A 22,177-nucleotide genomic window follows, 5' to 3' on the forward strand; every position below is an offset into this window, starting at 1 on the left:
TTCCTCTTTCTGTACCCCTCTTGCCTCTTTCTGCACCTCTCTTGCTTCTTTCTGCACCCTTCTTGCCACTTTCTCAACCTCCGTTCCCACATTTTGCATCTCTGTTGCTTCTTTCTGCACTTCTCTTGCCTCTTTCTCCACCAATCATCCCTCTTTCTGCACCTATGTTGCTTCTTTCTGTAGTTCTCTTGCTTCTTTCTGCACCTCTGTCCCTTCTTTCTGCAACCCTTGTGCCTCTTTCTGCACCCCTCTTCCCTCATTCTGCACCCCTCTTGCCCTTTTCTGCACCTATGTTCATTCTTTCTGCACTTCCTTAGTTTTTTTCTGCAACTCTTGCTTCTTTCTGTACCCCTTTTGCCTTTTCTGCACCCCTGTTGCCTCTTTCTGCACCTCTTTTGTTTCTTTCTGCAGCCCTCTTGTTTCATTTTGTACCCCTCTGCCTCTTTCTCCAGCCCTCGTCCCTCTTTTTGCACACCTCTTGCCTCTTTATGCACCTTTCTTCCTTCTTTCTGAATATCTTTTGTTTCTTTATGTAGCTCTTTTGCTTCTTTCTGCATCCCCTTGCCTCGTTCTCCACCCCTCTTCCCCCTTCCTTCACCCCTGTTGCCTCTTTCAGCACCTCTGTTCCTTCTTTCTGCACTTCTTTTGTTTCTTGCTGTACATATCTTGCTTCTTTCTTCACACCTGTTGCCTCTTTCTGCACCTCTGGTCCTTCTTTCTGTACTTCTGTTTGTTGCTGCACCCCTCTCGCTTCTTTCTGCACCACTTGGGTTTCTTTCTCTACCCCTCTTGCTTCTTTCTGCACCCCTCTTTCCTCTTGCCTCTTTCTGCACCTTTGTTTCTTCTTTCTGCTCTTCTTTTGTTGCTTTCTCCACTCCTGTTCCCGGTTTTGCATCTCTGTTGCTCCTTTCTGCACTTCACTTGCCTCTTTCTACACCCCTCGTCCCTCTTTCTGCACCTCTGTTCCTTCTTTCTGTTCTTCTTTTGTTTCTTTCTGAAACCCTCTTGCTTCTGTCTGTATCCCTTTTTCCGTCTTTCTCCACCCTACTTCACCCTTTTGGCATCTCTGTTGCTTCTTTATGCACTTCTTTTGCATCTTTCCGTACCTCTCTTGCCGCTTTCTATACACCTCTTCCCTCTTTAGCACTCCTCTTGCCTCTTTCTGCACCTCTGTTGCTTCTTTCTGCACTTCTTTTGTTTCTTTCGGCAGCTCTGTTGCTTCTTTCTGAACTTCTCTAGCTGATTCCTGTACCCCTCGTGCCTCTTTCTGTTCCCCTCTTTCCTCTTTTTTCACCCCTCTTGCCTCTTTGTGCACCTCTGTTTCTTTTTTCTGCACTCCTCTTGCTTCTTTCTACACTCCTCGTGCCTCTTTCACAGCACTCTTCCCTTTTTGTGCACCCCTCTTGCCTCTTTCTGTACCTCTGTTCCATCTTTCTTTAATTCTTTTCTTTTTTTCTGCACCTCTCGCTTTTTTCTGCATCCCTTTTGCCTCTTTCTGCACCACTCTTGCCTATTTCTGCAACTCTGTTCCTTCTTTCTGTACTTCTTTTGTTTCTTTCTGTAGCTCTCATGCTTCTTTCTGCACCCCCTTGCCTCTTTCTCCACCACTCCTCCCTCTTTCTGCAGGCCCGATGCCTCTTTCTGCACCTCTGTTCCTTTTTTCTGCACTTCTTTTGTTTATTTCTGCACATCTCTGGCTTCTTTCTGCATCCCTCAAGCCTCTTTCTGTACCCCTCTTCCCTCTTTTTGCATCCCTCTTGCCTCTTTCTGCACCTCTCTTGCTTCTTTCTGCACCCTTCTTGCCACTTTCTCAACCTCCGTTCCCACATTTTGCATCTCTGTTGCTTCTTTCTGCACTTCTCTTGCCTCTTTCTCCACCCATCATCCCTCTTTCTGCACCTATGTTGCTTCTTTCTGTAGTTATCTTGCTTCTTTCTGCACCTCTGTCCCTTCTTTCTGCAACTCTTGTGCCTCTTTCTGCACCCCTCTTCCCTCATTCTGCACCCCTCTTGCCCTTTTCTGCACCTATGTTCATTCTTTCTGCACTTCCTTAGTTTTTTTCTGCAATTCTTGCTTCTTTCTGTACCCCTTTTGCCTTTTCTGCACCCCTGTTGCCTCTTTCTGCACCTCTATTCCTTCTTTCTGCATTTCTTTAGTTTCTTTCTGCACATCTCTTGCTTCTTTCTGCATCGCTAGTGACTTTTTCTGCACCTCTGTTCCATCTTTCTGCATTTCTTTAATTTCTATCTGCATGTCTCTTGCTTCTTTCTGCATCCCTAGTGCCTTTTTCTGCGCCCCTCTTCCCTCTTTCTGCACCCCTCTTGCCTCTTTCACCACATCTGTTGCTCATTTCTGCACTCCTCTTGCTTCCTTCTACACCTCTCTTGCTTCTTTCTGCACCCCTCTTGCCACTTTTTCCACCCCGTCCCCCAGTTTTGCATTTCTGTTGCTTCTTTATGCACTTCTCTTGCCTCTTTCTCCACCCCACATCCCTCTTTCTGCACCTCTGTTGCTTCTTTCTGCACCTGTCTTGCTTATCTTATTTCTGCACCCCTCGTGCCTCTTTCATACCCCTCTTCTTGTACCCCTCTTGCCTCTTTCTGCAACTCTGTTCCTTCTTTCTGTACTTCTTTTGTTTATTTCTGCACATCTTTCTGCACCTCTTTTGCCTCTTTCTTCACCCCTCTTCCTGTACCGCACGTGCCTCTTTCTGCACCTCTCTTCACTCTTTTTGCATCCCTGTTGCCTCTTTCTGTACCTCTCTTCCCTCTTTTTGTACCCCTCGTGCCTCTTTCTGCACCTCTGTTTCTTTTTTCTGCACTCCTCTTGCTTCTTTCTACACTCCTCGTGCCTCTTTCACAGCACTCTTCCCTTTTTGTGCACCCCTCTTGCCTCTTTCTGTACCTCTGTTCCATCTTCCTTTAATTCTTTTCTTTTTTTCTGCACCTCTCGCTTTTTTCTGCATCCCTTTTGCCTCTTTCTGCACCACTCTTGCCTATTTCTGCTACTCTGTTCCATCTTTCTGTACTTCTTTTGTTTCTTTCTGTAGCTCTCATGCTTCTTTCTGCACCCCCTTGCCTCTTTCTCCACCACTCCTCCCTCTTTCTGCAGGCCCAATGCCTCTTTCTGCACCTCTGTTCCTTTTTTCTGCACTTCTTTTGTTTATTTCTGCACATCTCTGGCTTCTTTCTGCATCCCTCAAGCCTCTTTCTGTACCCCTCTTCCCTCTTTTTGCATCCCTCTTGTCTCTTTCTGCACCTCTCTTGCTTCTTTCTGCACCCTTCTTGCCACTTTCTCAACCTCTGTTCCCACATTTTGCATCTCTGTTGCTTCTTTCTGCACTTCTCTTGCCTCTTTCTCCACCCATAATCCCTCTTTCTGCACCTATGTTGCTTCTTTCTGTAGTTCTCTTGCTTCTTTCTGCACCTCTGTCCCTTCTTTCTGCAACTCTTGTGCCTCTTTCTGCACCCCTCTTCCCTCATTCTGCACCCCTCTTGCCCTTTTCTGCACCTATGTTCATTCTTTCTGCACTTCCTTGGTTTTTTTCTGCAATTCTTGCTTCTTTCTGTACCCCTTTTGCCTTTTCTGCACCCCTGTTGCCTCTTTCTGCACCTCTATTCCTCCTTTCTGCATTTCTTTAGTTTCTTTCTGCACATCTCTTGCTTCTTTCTGCATCGCTAGTGACTTTTTCTGCACCTCTGTTCCATCTTTCTGCATTTCTTTAATTTCTATCTGCACGTCTCTTGCTTCTTTCTGCATCCCTAGTGCCTTTTTCTGCACCCCTCTTCCCTCTTTCTGCACCCCTCTTGCCTCTTTCACCACATCTGTTGCTCATTTCTGCACTCCCCTTGCTTCCTTCTACACCTCTCTTGCTTCTTTCTGCACCCCTCTTGCCACTTTTTCCACCCCGTCTCCCAGTTTTGCATTTCTGTTGCTTCTTTATGCACTTCTCTTGCCTCTTTCTCCACCCCACATCCCTCTTTCTGCACCTCTGTTGCTTCTTTCTGCACCTGTCTTGCTTATCTTATTTCTGCACCCCTCGTGCCTCTTTCATACCCCTCTTCTTGTACCCCTCTTGCCTCTTTCTGCAACTCTGTTCCTTCTTTCTGTACTTCTTTTGTTTATTTCTGCACATCTTTCTGCACCTCTTTTGCCTCTTTCTTCACCCCTCTTCCTGTACCGCACGTGCCTCTTTCTGCACCTCTCTTCACTCTTTTTGCATCCCTGTTGCCTCTTTCTGTACCTCTCTTCCCTCTTTTTGTACCCCTCGTGCCTCTTTCTGCACCTCTGTTTCTTTTTTCTGCACTCCTCTTGCTTCTTTCTACACTCCTCGTGCCTCTTTCACAGCACTCTTCCCTTTTTGTGCACCCCTCTTGCCTCTTTCTGTACCTCTGTTCCATCTTCCTTTAATTCTTTTCTTTTTTTCTGCACCTCTCGCTTTTTTCTGCATCCCTTTTGCCTCTTTCTGCACCACTCTTGCCTATTTCTGCTACTCTGTTCCATCTTTCTGTACTTCTTTTGTTTCTTTCTGTAGCTCTCATGCTTCTTTCTGCACCCCCTTGCCTCTTTCTCCACCACTCCTCCCTCTTTCTGCAGGCCCAATGCCTCTTTCTGCACCTCTGTTCCTTTTTTCTGCACTTCTTTTGTTTATTTCTGCACATCTCTGGCTTCTTTCTGCATCCCTCAAGCCTCTTTCTGTACCCCTCTTCCCTCTTTTTGCATCCCTCTTGTCTCTTTCTGCACCTCTCTTGCTTCTTTCTGCACCCTTCTTGCCACTTTCTCAACCTCTGTTCCCACATTCTGCATCTCTGTTGCTTCTTTCTGCACTTCTCTTGCCTCTTTCTCCACCCATAATCCCTCTTTCTGCACCTATGTTGCTTCTTTCTGTAGTTCTCTTGCTTCTTTCTGCACCTCTGTCCCTTCTTTCTGCAACTCTTGTGCCTCTTTCTGCACCCCTCTTCCCTCATTCTGCACCCCTCTTGCCCTTTTCTGCACCTATGTTCATTCTTTCTGCACTTCCTTGGTTTTTTTCTGCAATTCTTGCTTCTTTCTGTACCCCTTTTGCCTTTTCTGCACCCCTGTTGCCTCTTTCTGCACCTCTATTCCTCCTTTCTGCATTTCTTTAGTTTCTTTCTGCACATCTCTTGCTTCTTTCTGCATCGCTAGTGACTTTTTCTGCACCTCTGTTCCATCTTTCTGCATTTCTTTAATTTCTATCTGCACGTCTCTTGCTTCTTTCTGCATCCCTAGTGCCTTTTTCTGCACCCCTCTTCCCTCTTTCTGCACCCCTCTTGCCTCTTTCACCACATCTGTTGCTCATTTCTGCACTCCCCTTGCTTCCTTCTACACCTCTCTTGCTTCTTTCTGCACCCCTCTTGCCACTTTTTCCACCCCGTCTCCCAGTTTTGCATTTCTGTTTCTTCTTTATGCACTTCTCTTGCCTCTTTCTCCACACCACATCCCTCTTTCTGCACCTCTGTTGCTTCTTTCTGCACCTGTCTTGCTTATCTTATTTCTGCACCCCTCGTGCCTCTTTCATACCCCTCTTCTTGTACCCCTCTTGCCTCTTTCTGCAACTCTGTTCCTTCTTTCTGTACTTCTTTTGTTTATTTCTGCACATCTTTCTGCACCCCTTTTGCCTCTTTCTGCACCCCTCTTCCTCTTTCTGTACCCCACGTGCCTCTTTCTGCACCTCTCTTCACTCTTTTTGCATCCCTGCTGCCTCTTTCTGTACCTCTCTTCCCTCTTTTTGAACCCCTCGTGCCTCTTTCTGCACCTCTGTTGCCTCTTTAACACCCCTCTTCGTTCTTTGTGTACCCCTCCTGCCTCTTTCTGTACCTCTGTTCGTTCTTCCTGCACTTCTTTTGTTTCTTTCTGTACCCTCATGCTCCTTTCTATACCCACTTGCCTCTTTCTCCACCCCTCACCCCTCTTGCACCCCCCCTGTTGAGTCTTGCTGCACCTCTGTTCCTTCTTTCTGCACTTTTTTTGTTTCTTTCTGCACGTCTCTTGCTTCTTTCTGCACCACTCGTGCCTCTTTCTGGATCCCTCTTTTCTCTTTTTGCACCCCTCTTGCCTCTTTCTGTACCTCTGTTGCTTCTTTCTGCAGTCTTCTTGTGTCTTGCTGTACCTCTCTTGCTTCTTTCTACACCACTCGTACTTCTTTTGTCCTCCTCTTCCCTCTTTCTGCACCCCTCTTGCTACTTTCTCTTCCCCTGTTCCCACTTTTAGCATCTCTGTTGCTTGTTTATGCACTTCTCTTACCTCTTTCACCACCCCTCATCTTTCTTTTTTGCACTGTTTTGTTTCTTTCTGCACCTCTCTTGCTTCTTTCTGCACCCCTCTTGCTTCTTTCTCCACCCCTCTTCTTCCATTTAGCATCTCTGTTACTTCTTTCTCCACCACTCCTTCTGCACCTTTGTTGCTTCTTTCTGCACCTCTCTTGCTTCTTTCTGCACCCCTCATGCCTATTGCACATGCCTCTTCCTGCTCCCATCTTGCCTCATTCTGCACCTGTGTTCCATCTTTTACCACTTCTTTTATTTATTTCTGTACCTCCCACTTATTTCTGCACCTCTCTTGCCTCTTTCTGCACCCCTCTTGCCTCTTTCTGCACCTCTGTTCCTTCTTTCTGCACTTCTTTTGTTTCTTTCTGCACCTCTCACTTCTTCCTGCACCCCTTGTGCCTCTTTCACGACCTTCTTCCCTCTTTGTGTACCCCTCTTGGCTCTTTCTGCACCGTTGTTCCTTCTTTCAGCACTTCTTTTCTTTCTTTCTGTACCTCTCACTTCTTTCTGCATCCCTTTTGCCTCTTTCTGCACCCCTCTTGTCTCTTTCTGCACCTCTGTTCCTTATTTCTACAACTCTTTCATTTCTTTCTGCCACTCTCTTGCTTCTTTCTGCACCCCCATGCCTCTTTCTCCACTCCTCTTCCCTCTTTCTTCTCCCTGTTGCCTCTTTCTGCACCTCTGTTCCATCTTTCTGCACTTCTTTTGCTTCTTGCTGCACGTATCTTGCTTCTTTCTGCACTCCTCTTGTCTCTTTCTCTACCCCTCTTCCCCCTTTTTTCATCTCTCTTGCTTCTTTCAGCACTTCGATTGCCCCTTTCTCCTCCCCTCATCCATATTCCTGCACCTCTGTTGCTCCTTTCTGTACTTCTTTTGCTGATTTCTGCATCTCTCTTGTTTCTTTCTACTGCCCTCATGCCTCTTTCTGCACCCCTCTTTCCTCTTTCTGTACTCCTCTTGCTTCTTTCTGCACTCCTCATGCCTCTTTCACACCACTCTTCTCTCTTTGTGCACCCTTCTTGCCTCTTTCTGTACCTCTGTTCTATCTTTCTGCACTTAGTTTCTTTCTTTCTGCACCTCTTGCTTCTTTCTGCACCCCTCTTGCCTATATCTGTACCTCTGTTCCTTCTTTATGCACTTATTGTGTTTCTTTCTGCAGCCCTCATGCTTCTTTCTGCACCCCTTTGCCTCTTTCTTCACCACTCTTCCCTCTTTCTGTACTTCTTTTGTTTCTTTCTGCACCTCTCTTGCTTCTTTTTGCACCTCTCTTGCCACTTTCTCTACCCCTGTTCCCCCTTTTTGCATCTCTGTTGCTTCTTTCTGCACTTCTCTTGTTTCTTTCTCCACTCCTCATCCCTCCTTCTGCACCTCTGTTGCTTCTTTCTGTACTTCTCCTGCTTCTTTATGCACCTCTGTCTCATCTTTCTGCAATACTTGTGCCTCTTTCTGCACCCCTTTGCCTCTTTCTCCACCACTCTTCCTTCTTTCGGCCCCTTGTTGCCTCTTTCTGCACCTATTTTCCTTCTTTCTACACATCTTTTGTTTATTCTGCAACTCTCTTGCTTCTTTCTGTATCCCACTCGTACTTCTTTATGCACCCCTCTTCCCTCTTTCTGCACCCCTCTTGCTACTTTCTCTTCCCCTCTTCCCACTTTTATCATCTCTGTTGCTTGTTTATGCACTTCTCTTACCTCTTTCACCACCCCTCATCTTTCTTTTTTGCACTGTTTTGTTTCTTTCTGCACCTCTCTTGCTTCTTTCTGCACCCCTCTTGCCTCTTTCTCCACCCCTCTTCTCCCATTTAGCATCTCTGTTACTTCTTTCTCCACCACTCCTTCTGCACCTGTGTTGCTTCTTTCTGCACCTCTCATGCTTCTTTCTGTACCCCTCATGCCTATTGCACATGCCTCTTCCTGCACCCATCTTGCCTCTTTCTGCACCTGCGTTCCTTCTTTCACCACTTCTTTTATTTATTTCTGCACCTCCCACTTATTTCTGCACCCCTCTTGCCTCTTTCTGTACCCAAAGTCTCTCTTTCTGCACCCCTCTTGCCTCTTTCTGCAACTCTGTTCCTTCTTTCTGCACTTCTTTTGTTTCTTTCTGTACCTCTCACTTCTTTCTGCACCCCTTGTGCCTCTTTCATGACCTTCTTCCCTCTTTGTGTACCCCTCTTGGCTCTTTCTGCACCGCTGTTCCTTCTTTCAGCACTTCTTTTCTTTCTCTCTGTACCTCTTACTTCTTTCTGCACCCCTTTTGCCTCTTTCTGCACCCCTCTTGTCTCTTTCTGCACCTCTGTTCCTTATTTCTACAACTCTTTCATTTCTTTCTGCTGCTCTCTTGCTTCTTTCTGCACCCCCTTGCCTCTTTCTCCACTCCTCTTCCCTCTTTCTTCTCCCTGTTGCCTCTTTCTGCACCTCTGTTCCTTCTTGTGCACTTCTTTTGTTTCTTGCTGCACATATCTTGCTTCTTTCTGCATCCCTCGTGCCTCTTTCTGTACCGCTCTTCCGTCTTTTTGCACCACACTTGCCTCTTTCTGCACCTCTATTCCTTTTTACTGCTCTTCTTTTGTTTCTTTCTGCATCACTCTTGCTTCTTTCTGCACCCCTCTTGCTACTTTCTCCACCCCTCACACCTCTTTCTGCACCCTTGTTACTTCTTTCTGCATTTCTCTTGCTTCTCACCACACCTCTGTCCCTTCTTTCTGCAACCCTTATGCCTCTTTTTGCACCCCATTTCTCTATTTCTGTTCCCCTCTTGCCTCTTTCTGTACCTGTGATCCTTCTTACTGCAATTCTTTTGTTTCTTTCTGCAACTCTCTAGCTTTTTTCTGTATCCCTCTTGCGTCTTTCTCCACTACTCTTCCCCCTTTCAGTATTTCTTCTTTATGCACTTCTTTGTCTTCTTTCTGCACCTCTCTTGCTTCTTTCTCCACCCCTCTTCCCCCTTTTTTCATCTATCTTGCTTCTTTCAGCACTTCGTTTGCCGCTTTCTCATCCCCTCATCCATCTTCCTGAACCTCTGTTGCTCCTTTCTGTACTTCTCTTGCTGATTTCTGCATCTCTTTTGTTTCTTTCAACTGCCCTCATGCCTCTTTGTGCACTTCTCTTTCTTCTTTCTGTACTCCTCTTGCTTCTTTCTGCACTCCTCATGCCTCTTTCACACCACTCTTCCCTCTTTGTGCACCCTTCTTGCCCATTTCTGTACCTCTGTTCTATCTTTCTGCCCTTTGTTCCTTCTTTCTGCACTTCTTTTGTTTCTTTCTGCACCACTCTTGCTTATTTCTGCACCCCTCTTGCCACTTTCTTCACCCCTGTTCTCCGGTTTTGCATCTCTGTTGCTCCTTTCTGCACTTCTCATGCCTCTTTCTCCACCACTCACCCCTCTTTCTGCACCTCTATTGCTTCTTTCTGCTTTTTTCTTGCTTCTCACCGCACTTCTGTCCCTTCTTTCTGCATCCCTTATGCCTCTTTCTGCACCCCTTTTCTCTATTTCTGCTCCCCTCTTGCCTCTTTCTGTACCTGTGATCCTTCTTACTGCAATTCTTTTGTTTCTTTCTGCAACTCTCTAGCTTTTTTCTGTATCCCTCTTGCGTCTTTCTCCACTACTCTTCCCCCTTTTAGTATTTCCGTTTCTTCTTTATGCACTTCTTTTGCTTCTTTCTGCACACCTCTTGCGTCTTTCTCCACCCCTCTTCCCCATTTTTTCATCTCTCTTGCTTCTTTCAGCACTTCGCTTGTCCCTTTCTCCTCCCCTCATCCATCTTCCTGCACCTCTGTTGCTCCTTTCTGTACTTCTTTTGCTGATTTCTGCATCTCTCTTGTTTCTTTCTACTGCCCTCATGCCTCTTTCTGCACCCCTCTTTCCTCTTTCTGCATTCCTCTTGCTTCTTTCTGCACTCCTCATGCCTCTTTCACACCACTCTTCTCTCTTTGTGTACCCTTCTTGCCTCTTTCTGTACCTCTGTTCTATCTTTCTGCACTTTGTTTCTTTCTTTCTGCACCTCTTGCTTCTTTCTGCACCCCTTTTGCCTCTTTCTGCACCCCTCTTGCCTATATCTGTACCTCTGTTCCTTCTTTATGCACTTATTGTGTTTCTTTCTGCAGACCTCATGCTTCTTTCTGCACCCCTTTGCCTCTTTCTTCACCACTCTTCCCTCTTTCTGTACTTCTTTTGTTTCTTTCTGCACCTCTCTTGCTTCTTTTTGCACCTCTCTTGCCACTTTCTCTACCCCTGTTCCCCTTTTTGCATCTCTGTTGCTTCTTTCTGCGCTTCTCTTGTTTTTTTACTCCACTCCTCATCCCTCCTTCTGCACCTCTGTTGCTTCTTTCTGTACTTCTCCTGCTTCTCTATGCACCTCTGTCTCATCTTTCTGCAATCTTTGTGCCTCTTTCTGCACCCCTTTGCCTCTTTCTCCACCGCTCTTCCCTCTTTCTGCCCCTTGTTGCCTCTTTCTGCACCTATTTTCCTTTTTTCTACACGTCTTTTGTTTATTCTGCAACTCTCTTGGTTCTTTCTGTATCCCTCTTGCCCATTTCTCCACCCCACATCCCCCTTTCTGCATCTCTGTTGCTTATTTATGCACTTCTCTTGCTAATTTATGTACCTCTCTTGCTTCTTTCTGCAACCCTCTTGCCTCATTCTGCACCCCTCTTCCCTCTTTCTGTAATCCTCTTGCCTTTTTCTGCACCTCTCTTGCTTCTTTCTGCACTTCTTTTGTTTGTTTTTGCACCTCTCCTGCTTCTTTCTGCACCCCTCTTGCCTCTTTCTCCACCCTCTTCCCCTTTTTCCATCGCTGTCGCTTCTTTTTGCACTTTGCTTGCCTCTTTCTCCTCCCCTCATCCTTCTTTCTGCACCTCTATTACATCTTTCTTCACTTCTCTTGCTTATTTCTGTACCCCTCGTCTCTCATTCTACACCCCTCTTGCCTCTTTCTGCACCTCTGTTTCTTCTTTCTGTACTTCTATTGTTTCTTTCTGCACCTCTCTTGCTTCTTTCTGCACCCCTTTTTTCTTCTTTCTGCGCCCCTCTTTCCGCACCCCTCTTGCCTCTTTCTGCACCTCTGTTCCTTCTTTCTACACTTCATTCATTTTGTTTCTGCACATCTCTTACTTCTTTCTGTTCTTGACTCTCGCATCTTTATTTACTCAAATGGGAAGTGCAAGCTGTCAAGTTTAAAGGTCTGCGTTCTCTTGTGACTGAGGTATGCATCTACTTGTATATGTATTCTCACATGTTATGCATCTGAAGATGGTAGCTTAAAGAGTGGGTAGCTTCTTCTATAGGTCATTAACTGTTCTCAGTTCTGCTCTGTCATTCAGTTGCACAGGCAGACATGTCATATATATAGGTGTTATAGAGCCCCTCAAATATTCTATTGAATACCCATGTGCCCTGTATTGTGAGCAGAAAGAAATACATACACCTTTTTGTACACATATTTATAGAGTATGCTGTTTGAAACACAGGTATTCAAGTATTTCTGTGTTTATTTTAAAGTAACATATCACTCGATAAAAGCAGACACGCATGTATACCTTCACAAACTTGGTCAGACTTACAACAGTGAAATGCTCAGGATTGCTGTTTTATATTTGGTAGGTAACCCTAACATTCTGAGCAGTTGATTAATAGTAATCCTTCAAGAGAAAAGTGAGGTTGAAGACATCTTGAGAGAAGGATTAGTGATTAGGCTACTTTGTATGAGTCTGTTATTAGGTACAGTCAAAGAAGGTCTCTTTATGCACCTCTGTGGGTTCTTTCTGTACTTCTCTTGCTTCTTTTTGTGCCTTTTTTCATCTTTCTCCACAGGTCCTACCTATGTAGGCATATTTGGAGATTGGCATTTTAAAAAACCTTTGAAATTCACTGAAAAAACCATAGGTTTCAGAGATGTTATAGTTAGGAATTATCATATAAAAAACCTTTGAAATTCACAGAAAAAAACAAAGGTTTCAGGGACTTTATAGTTAGTAATTTGCCTTTTAAAAAACATTGAAATTCACTGAAAAAAACATGTTTCAGGGATGTTATAGTTAGAAATTAGCATTTAAAAAACCTTAGAAATTCACTGAAAAAAACACAGGTTTCAGGAACGTTATAGTTAGTTGGACATTTCACTCGTACAAAACCAGAGAAATTCGGCCGTTATAGTTAGTTGATATAATCTATAACTCACTCCCACGCAATACACTGCTGATGACATCACATATTACATCACTCATGACCTGGTCAGTGACATTATTGATGACATCACTGATGACATTTCAAATGACATCACTGATGACATCATCCAGTGACTCTGTGTTTCTGTAAAGTTTAAATATGCTTTATATATATATTTATATGTATGATGACATCACTGATGACATCTCAAATGACATCACTGATGACATCATCCAGTGACTCTGTGTTTCTGTAAAGTTTAAATATGTTTTATATATATATATATATATATAGGTGTATTGAAGAATGAGTGGGTGTATGAGTATCTGGATGGATGATTTTGCAGGTACATGACTGACTGTACAAGTGAGTAATTAAACATGTCTTACTGAATGCATGGGTTAGTGACTAAACTGTGTGAATGTCTGTATCAGTCTGTCGGTTGGTGTGTAAGCGGCTGCATGGGTTGGTGATTAGCTACATGAGTGTCTATATGGGTTATTGATTTGTTGTCTGAGTATCTGTATGGGTGCCTGAGTGTAGGTGTGGGTGGGTGGGGGGGTGTGACTCTGCATATATGTGTGAGTGGGTGATTCACTCAGTGTATGGGTTCAATAGTACATTTGTGAAGTGCTGTATGGGTGGGTGAGTATGTGTATGGGTGTGTTGGTGAGTGAATGGAAGTCTCAGTGGTACATGTGTGAGTAATTACATATGTGAAAGTTAGTATATGTGAGTGTTGGACTATAAAAATGACTATATGTGAGAGTGAGTGATTGTAAGAGTGGCTGTATGGATGATTGTGTGCTTGTGTCAGTGGTTGTATAAGAGAGTAAATATGTGGGATAGTATCTGTATGAATAAGTGAGGTGGGGTGTGTATAACTGTATAGGTGAGTAAATGGGAGTGTGATTGATTCTTTGCATGACTGACTGTGTGTGAGTAACTCTGTGGGTGAGTTGCAGCGAGTTAGTGTCTGTATAGGTACATGAATGTATATGATAGTGCTGTATTGATGAGTGACTGCATGTATGAGTGACTGTATGGGTGAATGAGTGGATGTGCGTGTAGACCTAGGAATCAGTGAGTGTGTATATAGTAACTGGTATTGGTGTGTCTATGGTTTTGAAAATGGTAGTCTGTATTTTAGAGTGGGTGCATCAAAGGTTATATTATGGTGTGAGGAGGTGCATCAGATAATAGGTGGATGCTGTCATCAGTTATTTCATCATTGATGTAAATTGAGATGTCATCAGGTGATGTCATCAGTGATGTCACTGACCAGGTCATGAGTGATGTAACAGATGACGTCATCAGCAGTGCATTTATGACGCGAGTTATAGTTATCTCAACTAACTATAACGGCTGAATTTCTCTGATTTTGTACAAGTCAAATGTCCAACTAACTATAACGTCCCTGAAACCTGTGGTTTTTTCAGTGAAAATATATATATGTAAGTTCTGAATTTTTAGCATTGAAACCAGCACTTACACCCAGGGATGTACAATTGTTAAATGTGAAAATCCTATGAGTTGCGTTTTATTTAAGCTATACGGATCTTTCGTACACATTTCAAAAAGACAAGCTATATCATGTTCATAGAGGTTGCGATATGCAATTGACAAAATATTGTACATAGTGTCAAAATAGAGGATCCATTATCAATTGTAACTATGGTCCCTTTGTAATGTTGTCAGCGAGGATGAACTGCCAGTTTGTTTAAAAATTGGCGATGCAGACGCTCTTCACAAACATAGAAGAAGGCGTCATCCGAAACATGTCCGTTTGGCTGAGAGACCATTTTTTAATAAAAATAACGGAACTCTTCCCCATGAGTGTTTTGCTTTGTTTTGGGTACAAATACACTTAAGGAGTTGGAGCTGGAATATATGCGGGAGCAACCCCGTAAGCAAGCACCCATCCAAGACTGCACCAAGTTGGTGACTGGAGGTAGCTGAGATATGCCCTTTGTCTCAAATAGGGGTGGGCGGAATTTGCGTAACCGCGTTACGCAAATCTCCGCGAAACGGTAAAAAATCTCCGCGAACACGCAGAAATTCCGCAAACACTAGGAATTGCTTGTTCACGATGCTTTTTTCCTGTTCACAATCGCTGTTTGCGTGCTCGGGGAGAAATATCTCGCGAACACGCATTTTGAGAACGCGAACAAGCAAAAATTCCGCGAAGTCGCGGAAAGCGGAATTTTGGGCAATTTCGCGTTCTCCGCGGAACGCGAAATTACCCAAATTCCGCAAATTCCGCGAACGGAACGGAATTTGCCGCCCAGGCCTAGTCTCAAACACCTATATAAATGGAAACGAGAAAATCTGATTACTAACGATGAATTCAACTATTTGTGAACTGAGTTTCCTATTACTCCCGTTATGTACTTCATACCAAAAATACACAAAAGAACTATACCTGTACCAGGGAGACCTATAATCAATGCCAGAGAAGGAGTCTTGGAAAATATCTCAGAATATGTGTACTTTCATCTGCAGGAGTTGGTAGTCGCCCTGCCATCATACATTAAAGACACCACCCATTTTCTGGAGAGACTCAAAGACATATCATGGTCATCTGATTATTTGTAAGCCTGGGCGGTGAACTACGCTCCGCTCGCGGAGTTTACGAAGTTTAGGTAACTTCGCGATTCGCTTAGAGCGTGAAGTTGCCGATTGCTACGCAATCTACAGCGTAGCGTAGTTGTTTTGCTTCCTTGCACGCTCAATATTCATTCTAGCGCGCGCTGTAACATCTTATCGTGATTCTGCATTTGCCAACTCGATTTTCTTTCCGTTCGCGTGCGCCACGAGATTTGTAATATGGCCGCCCGATCCCGTGAGAGTATGCGAACTTGAACACGTCATTTGGACGCGCGAGCTGACTTACGGCGGCTGTCTTGGTAAGATCGCGATTCCGAACATGCAAAAACTACAATCTGGCGAAAAATATCTCTCGAGCATCATAAAACCTTCTCGAAAATGATAATTTTGCTCAGAAAAACTCCTCAGATTGTGATTTGGCTGTAGTCTTTTGTGCAAGGAGTCCTTTTTTTTTTTTTTACTCTTTTTTCAAGAGGAAGGAGGTGCACCTGAGTCTCCAACTTCCTGTTCCTGTCCAGCAGGCTCCTCCCAGTGCTTTGTCCATGTGCTGTTCACTTTCATTTGGATTTGGAGCTGGAAGGATCACTTTTTGTGTCTGTCTGCTGCATCATATCATTGGATTGGATTTATTTGAGGACTTTTTGATTTGAGATTAAATTTTACAAGTAAGTTGGAGAATTGGTGTACGTGTTTGTTTCATTGGGGCTTGTTTGTACCTACATTTTTCTGGGATTTTCATTGTTTTAAAAAATATTGTTGTGGGTGGCCTGTACTTTCAATAGGGGCCTAGTTGTTTTTCTTCGCAATTTCAGCCAGTAGTTTACCTATGGGTCCATGTTTCTGTGGTGTCTGTTGAATTTAACCCCTTTTGTGCCGCGCCCTTTCCCCCTCCTGTGCCGGGCGTTACATTAGTGGGTGGGGTTCATGACGAGATAGTCTCGTCATGGGCACAGCGCGACCGTGCTCCATGACGAGACTATCTCGTCATGGGCACTGAAGAGGTTAAACATCATGTAGGGGTTGTATGACTTCGCAACGCATTCCGTTGTGACGCATGCCTTTACCACACATGCGTTACAACGAGAATGCCATCACCACGCATATCCTTTACCATGAAAATGCCTTTTACACACATACTTTTACAATGATTTTGTTGTTAAATTATGCATGTTAATGGCATTTTCATGTTAAAGAATAACACACTAAAAATTTACCCTTGAAATTTACCCCTGTGCGACACCACTCCCTCATTCCCCCTTACCTCTCCTCTCCTCGATCTTCCATGGTGACGTTGCACGTCATTAAGAGGAAGCGGAAGTGTCCTTCCGTTTCCCCTAACAACGCCGATTGCCTCCACATCTCTTTCTTTAAAAGACGAAAACAGGTGCTTTTTTTATATTTTAGTTTGGGGGTGCCCCCCCAAGCCCCCATTTTTAATCCCACACTTTTTTTGGAGGGGGAGACCCCCTTTTTTTTCTTTTAACTTTAGCACACATGCCTTTACTACGAATCTCGTAGTAAAGGTATGCGTGGTAAAGGTTTTTCGTTGTAACCACGCATGCGTTGTAATGCATGCGTGGTTATGGTCATGCGTGGAAACGGCCGTGTTGTAGTGGCCGTTTCCCTCATGTAGGGCATGGATGGCATAGGATTGAATTGCTAAATGTGGTTGTGGTGTATTTCACTGTTTGGGTGTGTGTGTTAAATACCTTTGTTGGATGTGTGTGTGCTTGATGTGTAACTCCTTTCCAATCCTTTCGTAGCCCTGTTGATTTTCATTTTTGCATTAAAGCTGTGTTGTTTAGCAGGCCTCCTTTGTCCGGTCATATATAGGCTTGCTTCAGTTAATTGTTTTCCATGGCCTGTTGTGTTAGTGTGCTTCTTATTCCATACAGGTCTGCATGTCTTTTCTTTGTTCCCCTTGGCTTATGCTTGTTGTTGTTGTGTCCTGGCCATGTGTGTGGCGGCCATTTTGTGAAGACAGACAGTGTGCTTTTGGCATAGGCTTACATTGTCTGTCTTCCATGTCTTGTTGTTGTGGGTGGCCAGCGGCCATTTTGTGGAGCCATCCAGGCAGTGTGCTTGCTTTTGCAATTCTGTTCCAAGCGTGTGACCTAGTCTGCCAGTAGGCCCAGAGGTAGTCATCATGAAATCATTGGTGAATAAAAACTGTTTCTGTTGTCTGTTGCATTTTAATACCATGGATGGCATTGGATTGAATTGCAAAATGTGGTTTTTGAAGTGGAATTTCAATTTTTGGGTGTGTGTTAATGAAATAGGGCTTTTCAGCCAGTAGGTAACCCTAGGAATTCAGCTCGCGTTCTTTTGTCAACTCTGCACAGCGCGACAACGCGGACATACAGTTTTTGTCATTTTTGTGCTCTCAATATGCATGTTCGCGCACGCGACAACGACTTTTTGTACAGTTCGCGATGCCGAACACGCAGAATTTGCAATCTGGCAAACAATATCTCGCGAGCAACATAAAACCTTCTTAAAAACGAATATTTTACGCATTTTGCTAAAAGAAACTCCTCAGGTTGTCATTTTGCTGTACTTTGGAGCACAGAGTCACTTTTTTTTTTTTAAATTAAAAGAGGAAGTAAGTTCCACAGAGACTCCAACTTCCTGTTCCTGTTCTTTGTATTCACTTTCTTATTATTGTGGTGGGTGGCCTGACCATGTGGGTGGCGGCCATTTTGTGAAGCCAGGCATTGTGCTTTTGCCATAGGCCTGCATTGTCTGTCTTGTATTCCTGACCTTATCTTGTTTTCGTGAGTGGCCTGGCCATGTGGCGGCGGCCATTTTGTGGGACCAGCCACTGTGCTTTTTCCATAGGCCTCCAAGCTTGTGACCTAGTCTGCCAGAAGGCCCAGGGGTACTACTCAGCAATCATCATGGGTGCATGGAAGTTAAACAACTGTTTTTGTGTTGTGTGTTGAATTTCAACATCATTTATGGCATGGATGGCTTTAGATTGAATTGCAAAAGGTGGTTTTTGGGGTGGAATTGCAGTTTTTGGATGTGTGTTAAATAAATAGGGTTTTCAGCCAGTAGGTAACCCTAGGAATTCAGCTCGCGTACTTTTGGCATCTCTGCAGAGCGCGACAATGCGGACTTACAGTTTTTGTCATTTTCGCGCTCTCAATATGCCTGTTCGCGCAGGCGATAACGACTTTTTGTACCATTTGCGATGCCGAACACGCAGAATTTGCAATCTGGCAATCAATATCTCGTGAGCAACATAAAACCTTCTCGAAAACGATGATTTTGTGCATTTTGCTAAAAAAACTCCTCAGGTTGTCATTTTGCTGTAGTTTGGAGCACGGAGTCACTTTTATTTTTTAAATTTTTTTTAAAAAGAGGAAGTAAGTTCCACAGAGACTCCAACTTCCTGTTCCTGTACTTTGTATTCACTTTTTTGTTATTATTGTGGTGGGTGGCCTGACCATGTGGGTGGCGGCCAATTTGTGAAGCCAGGCATTGTGCTTTTGCCATAGGCCTGCATTGTCTGTCTTATATTCCTTTTCTTGTCTTTGTGAGTGGCCTGGCCATGTGGTGGCGGCCATTTTGTGGGACCAGCCACTGTCCTTTTTCCATAGGCCTCCAAGCTTGTAGGCCCAGGGGCACTACTCATCAATCATCACGGGTGCATGGAAGTTAAACAACTGTTTTTGTGTTGTGTGTTGAATTTCAACATCATGTATGGCTTTGGATTGAATTGCAAAATGTGGGTTTTACTTTTTTTCTGGGATATATTTCACTTTTTGGGTGTTGTAAATAAATGCCTTTTTATCTGTATGTGTTCGTTGTTGTTGCTCCCTGATGCTGCATCCATCCCATGTGATGCACACATTTTTATTTAGGGCAAACAGGCTACACTACATTTATGTTTTTGTTCTTGGCTATTCTTATTCTTCCTGAGTGTACACAGTACAGTAGTACACTAGGACCCCTGACCTTGTTGTCAAAGTCTCATAAATGACTGCACTGTTGTTGTTCACTGACTTAATACAATTTAATAATTGTGACCACCCACCACACACTAAGAAGTTTTATATTATATTAGTTTGATTGTACTATCTTTTGACTCATGTTCTTCTGGCTTCTTTGCTTTTAGGTGCACAAAAGACTGAGGAGGAGGTATGTCATCATTGCCCGTTGTGGTGCCAGACTGACGTCCTGCTGCTGTATACGACGTGACGTGTGAGTGGCCTGACCAGCCATCTCTGCAACTTGCGCAACTGAGTGCTGTTGACATCTGAAGAAGATGCCCCCAAAGAAAGCAGGTAGCAGGTCCTCCAGTACCAAGAAAGTTGCCATTTAGAAGAAGGAACAGAAGAAGAAGGAGGTGTCACTTAAGTCTGGTGTGCCACCCAAAACCTTTTTTGGGACACCAAAAATTACACCTGCAGCAGCGGTGTCCGGACGCCAAGCTGAGGGCAGCACCTTCGCATCAGTGGGCCCAACCACCAACCCATGCCCAAGCAGATGAGTGTGGAAGAGGTAGCCAGCCTAATGCTGGAAAGCAGTGATTCTGAGCCTGAACTAAACTTATCGCTATCTCAAAGTAGTACACAATCAACGCAGGAGGGAACACAGCAGATAAGTGGTCAACAAAAACAGCCGCAACCACCGCCCGCAATAGTAGTTGTTGTTCCTCCCGAAGTAGGGGCAGTTGAGGAAATTGAGCCTCATGCAGAGGAAGAAGAGGAAGCCACTCCTTCAGAAGTTCCATTGTCTTCCAAATCCCCAGCAAGGAAATAGAGGGTTAGTCCATCAAGTTCTTCGACAAGCCCCCCTTCTGATGGTCTAGATAACACTTGGAAGCCACAAACTGAGTCTGAGAGGGAGACACGTCCCAAGATCAGGCATGGGAAAAGGAAGGTTCCAGAAAGCCTTACACTTATGGAGGTTGATGTAGAAGAGCATGATGCTGATGATGATGAGGATGATGAGCCAGTCATCACGAACATCACTCCCGGCCCAGAGGAGATGGAGACCAACATTTTTACCCTATCCAATATGACAGCGAGGGATGTTGCACGCATACCTCCAACACAGGTAACACCAACACGACCTCTAGCTTCCATATTTACATTGGCAAAGGGCCGGCAGCGTCCTAGATCCAACACAAGCACCACCTCAACAGAAGTAGGTAGTGGTACTACACAGAGTCAAATTCAACGCAAACCCTCTAGTTCATCCGGCATTGGAAGTGGCACCTCCAGCAGGAGACAAAAGTGAAGTTTCCCAGTGTGGGACTTCTTTACGGTTAGCGAAAAGGAGGAGAACATTGCTATATGCTCCATTTGTCATACCTCTGTTAGTCATAGTAAGCTTGGTACAAACTATGGTACCGGAGGCCAAATGACCCATCTGAAAAAACACCACGCAATCCAGTGGGAGGAGCACCTTTGTCGCATAAAAACTGGAACCATTGCTGTTGGTGGGGATAAACGAGTAGAAGGTCCACTCATGGTGGAACAGGAAGAAGAAGAAGTGGGAGACATTCTCTGTGGTAGTGGTACACAAAGTAGCCCTTTCCCCAGCACTGCAGTGGTAACGCCCACATCCTCAGCAACATCTCAGTGGCACAAGAGTAAGAGTCAGCCTGAGACACCAAGGAGTGCTGCTTTTAAAAAAAGTGCGACGTTGAGCATAACAGGAAGAAATACCATGCAGCCTACCATTCTTAGCATGTTTACTAGGTCGGAGGGGCAGTACGAACACAACCACCCAATAGCACGTTTGTACAATGCGAAGCTGGCTAAAATGTTAGCACTGGACTTTCTCCCTTTTTCCTTTGTTGAAGGGGTGGGTTTTCTGGAATTTGTGACAACCATCTGCTCCAAATGGAAGGTTCCCAGCCGCTACTATTTCGCCAGAGTTGCTGTTCCAGCACTACATCACAACGTGCTGGAATTGCTTCGAAAAGCCTTAAAACAGAGTGCTGTTCAGAGTATACACCTGACAACAGACATGTGGACCAGTTGCCAAGCCACTGATTATATATGCATCACTGCACACTGGGTCTCTTTTTCGGGTGTTAAAGATAAGATATCTGCAGGTGTTGTTGACACTGCTGAGATTTTTAATGACACTCGGAAACATGCAACTGTAGCCATGTTTGCTATGGAGAAATCTCATACTGCTGTAAACATTTTGGATGAGTTTAACAGCAAGGTGTTTGAGTGGCTGCGACCAAGAGGGCTTAACATTGGTTTTGTTGCCATGGACAATGGCAGTAATGTAGTTAGGGCCATGAAAGATGGTGGCTATTTCAGGGTCCCGTTTTTGGCACACTGCATTAACATTGTTGTACAAGACCTTCTGAAAAATGAAAGCATAGTCAGCAACTTACTGACCACCTGCAGAAGAATATGCACACATGTCAACCATTCTTTTAAAGCCCGGAAGCAGCTGAGGGTCATTCAACATGAGCATTAAATGCCAGTCAAAGCTCTGATCCAGGTGGTGCCAACACGTTGGAATTCAACTTTTTACATCCTTGAGCGTCTGTTTGAGCAGTACATACCACTCAATGCTTATGTCATGAAAAGGTCAGGAGATCCTACTGTGAAAGGCATGACTGTTGAGATGGCCCAATGGAACCTCGCTAAATGCCTGACAGAGATGTTATTTCCTTTTGAGGTCTTAACACGTGAAGTCAGCAGGGAGGACTGTACTATGGGTCAAGCTATCCCATTGTTGTAAACGCTAGAGCAAGAGCTGAAGGATGTGTCTGAAACGTACGCAGGTGTGGATGACAAAGTAGACGCATGTTATTTGGCGGACACCTTAGCCGTTCGCTTATCTGAAAATACAAGGATTCAAAATAACATTGTGTCACATCGACATTACATTGCTGCCTCAATTTTGGATCCACGTTACAAATTATTGCTGAGCAGTAATTTTTCAGAAGTGGATGTTGCCAAGTACACAACTTTGATAGCTGAGGAAGCCACTGACTTTGAAAACGAACGGCTCTTAATTAGAGGCCCGCCACACCAGGCCAGAAAAAGTACTAATGTCACCCAGAGTCAAGTTCTACTTCAGAGCCTGAAAGCAGTGCGTTTGCCTACCAGCAGTCACCAACACTAACACCAATAACATCAACA

This window comes from Triturus cristatus, chromosome 5_2 (genome assembly GCF_964204655.1).
Source record: "Triturus cristatus chromosome 5_2, aTriCri1.1, whole genome shotgun sequence".
NCBI lineage: Eukaryota > Metazoa > Chordata > Amphibia > Caudata > Salamandridae > Triturus > Triturus cristatus.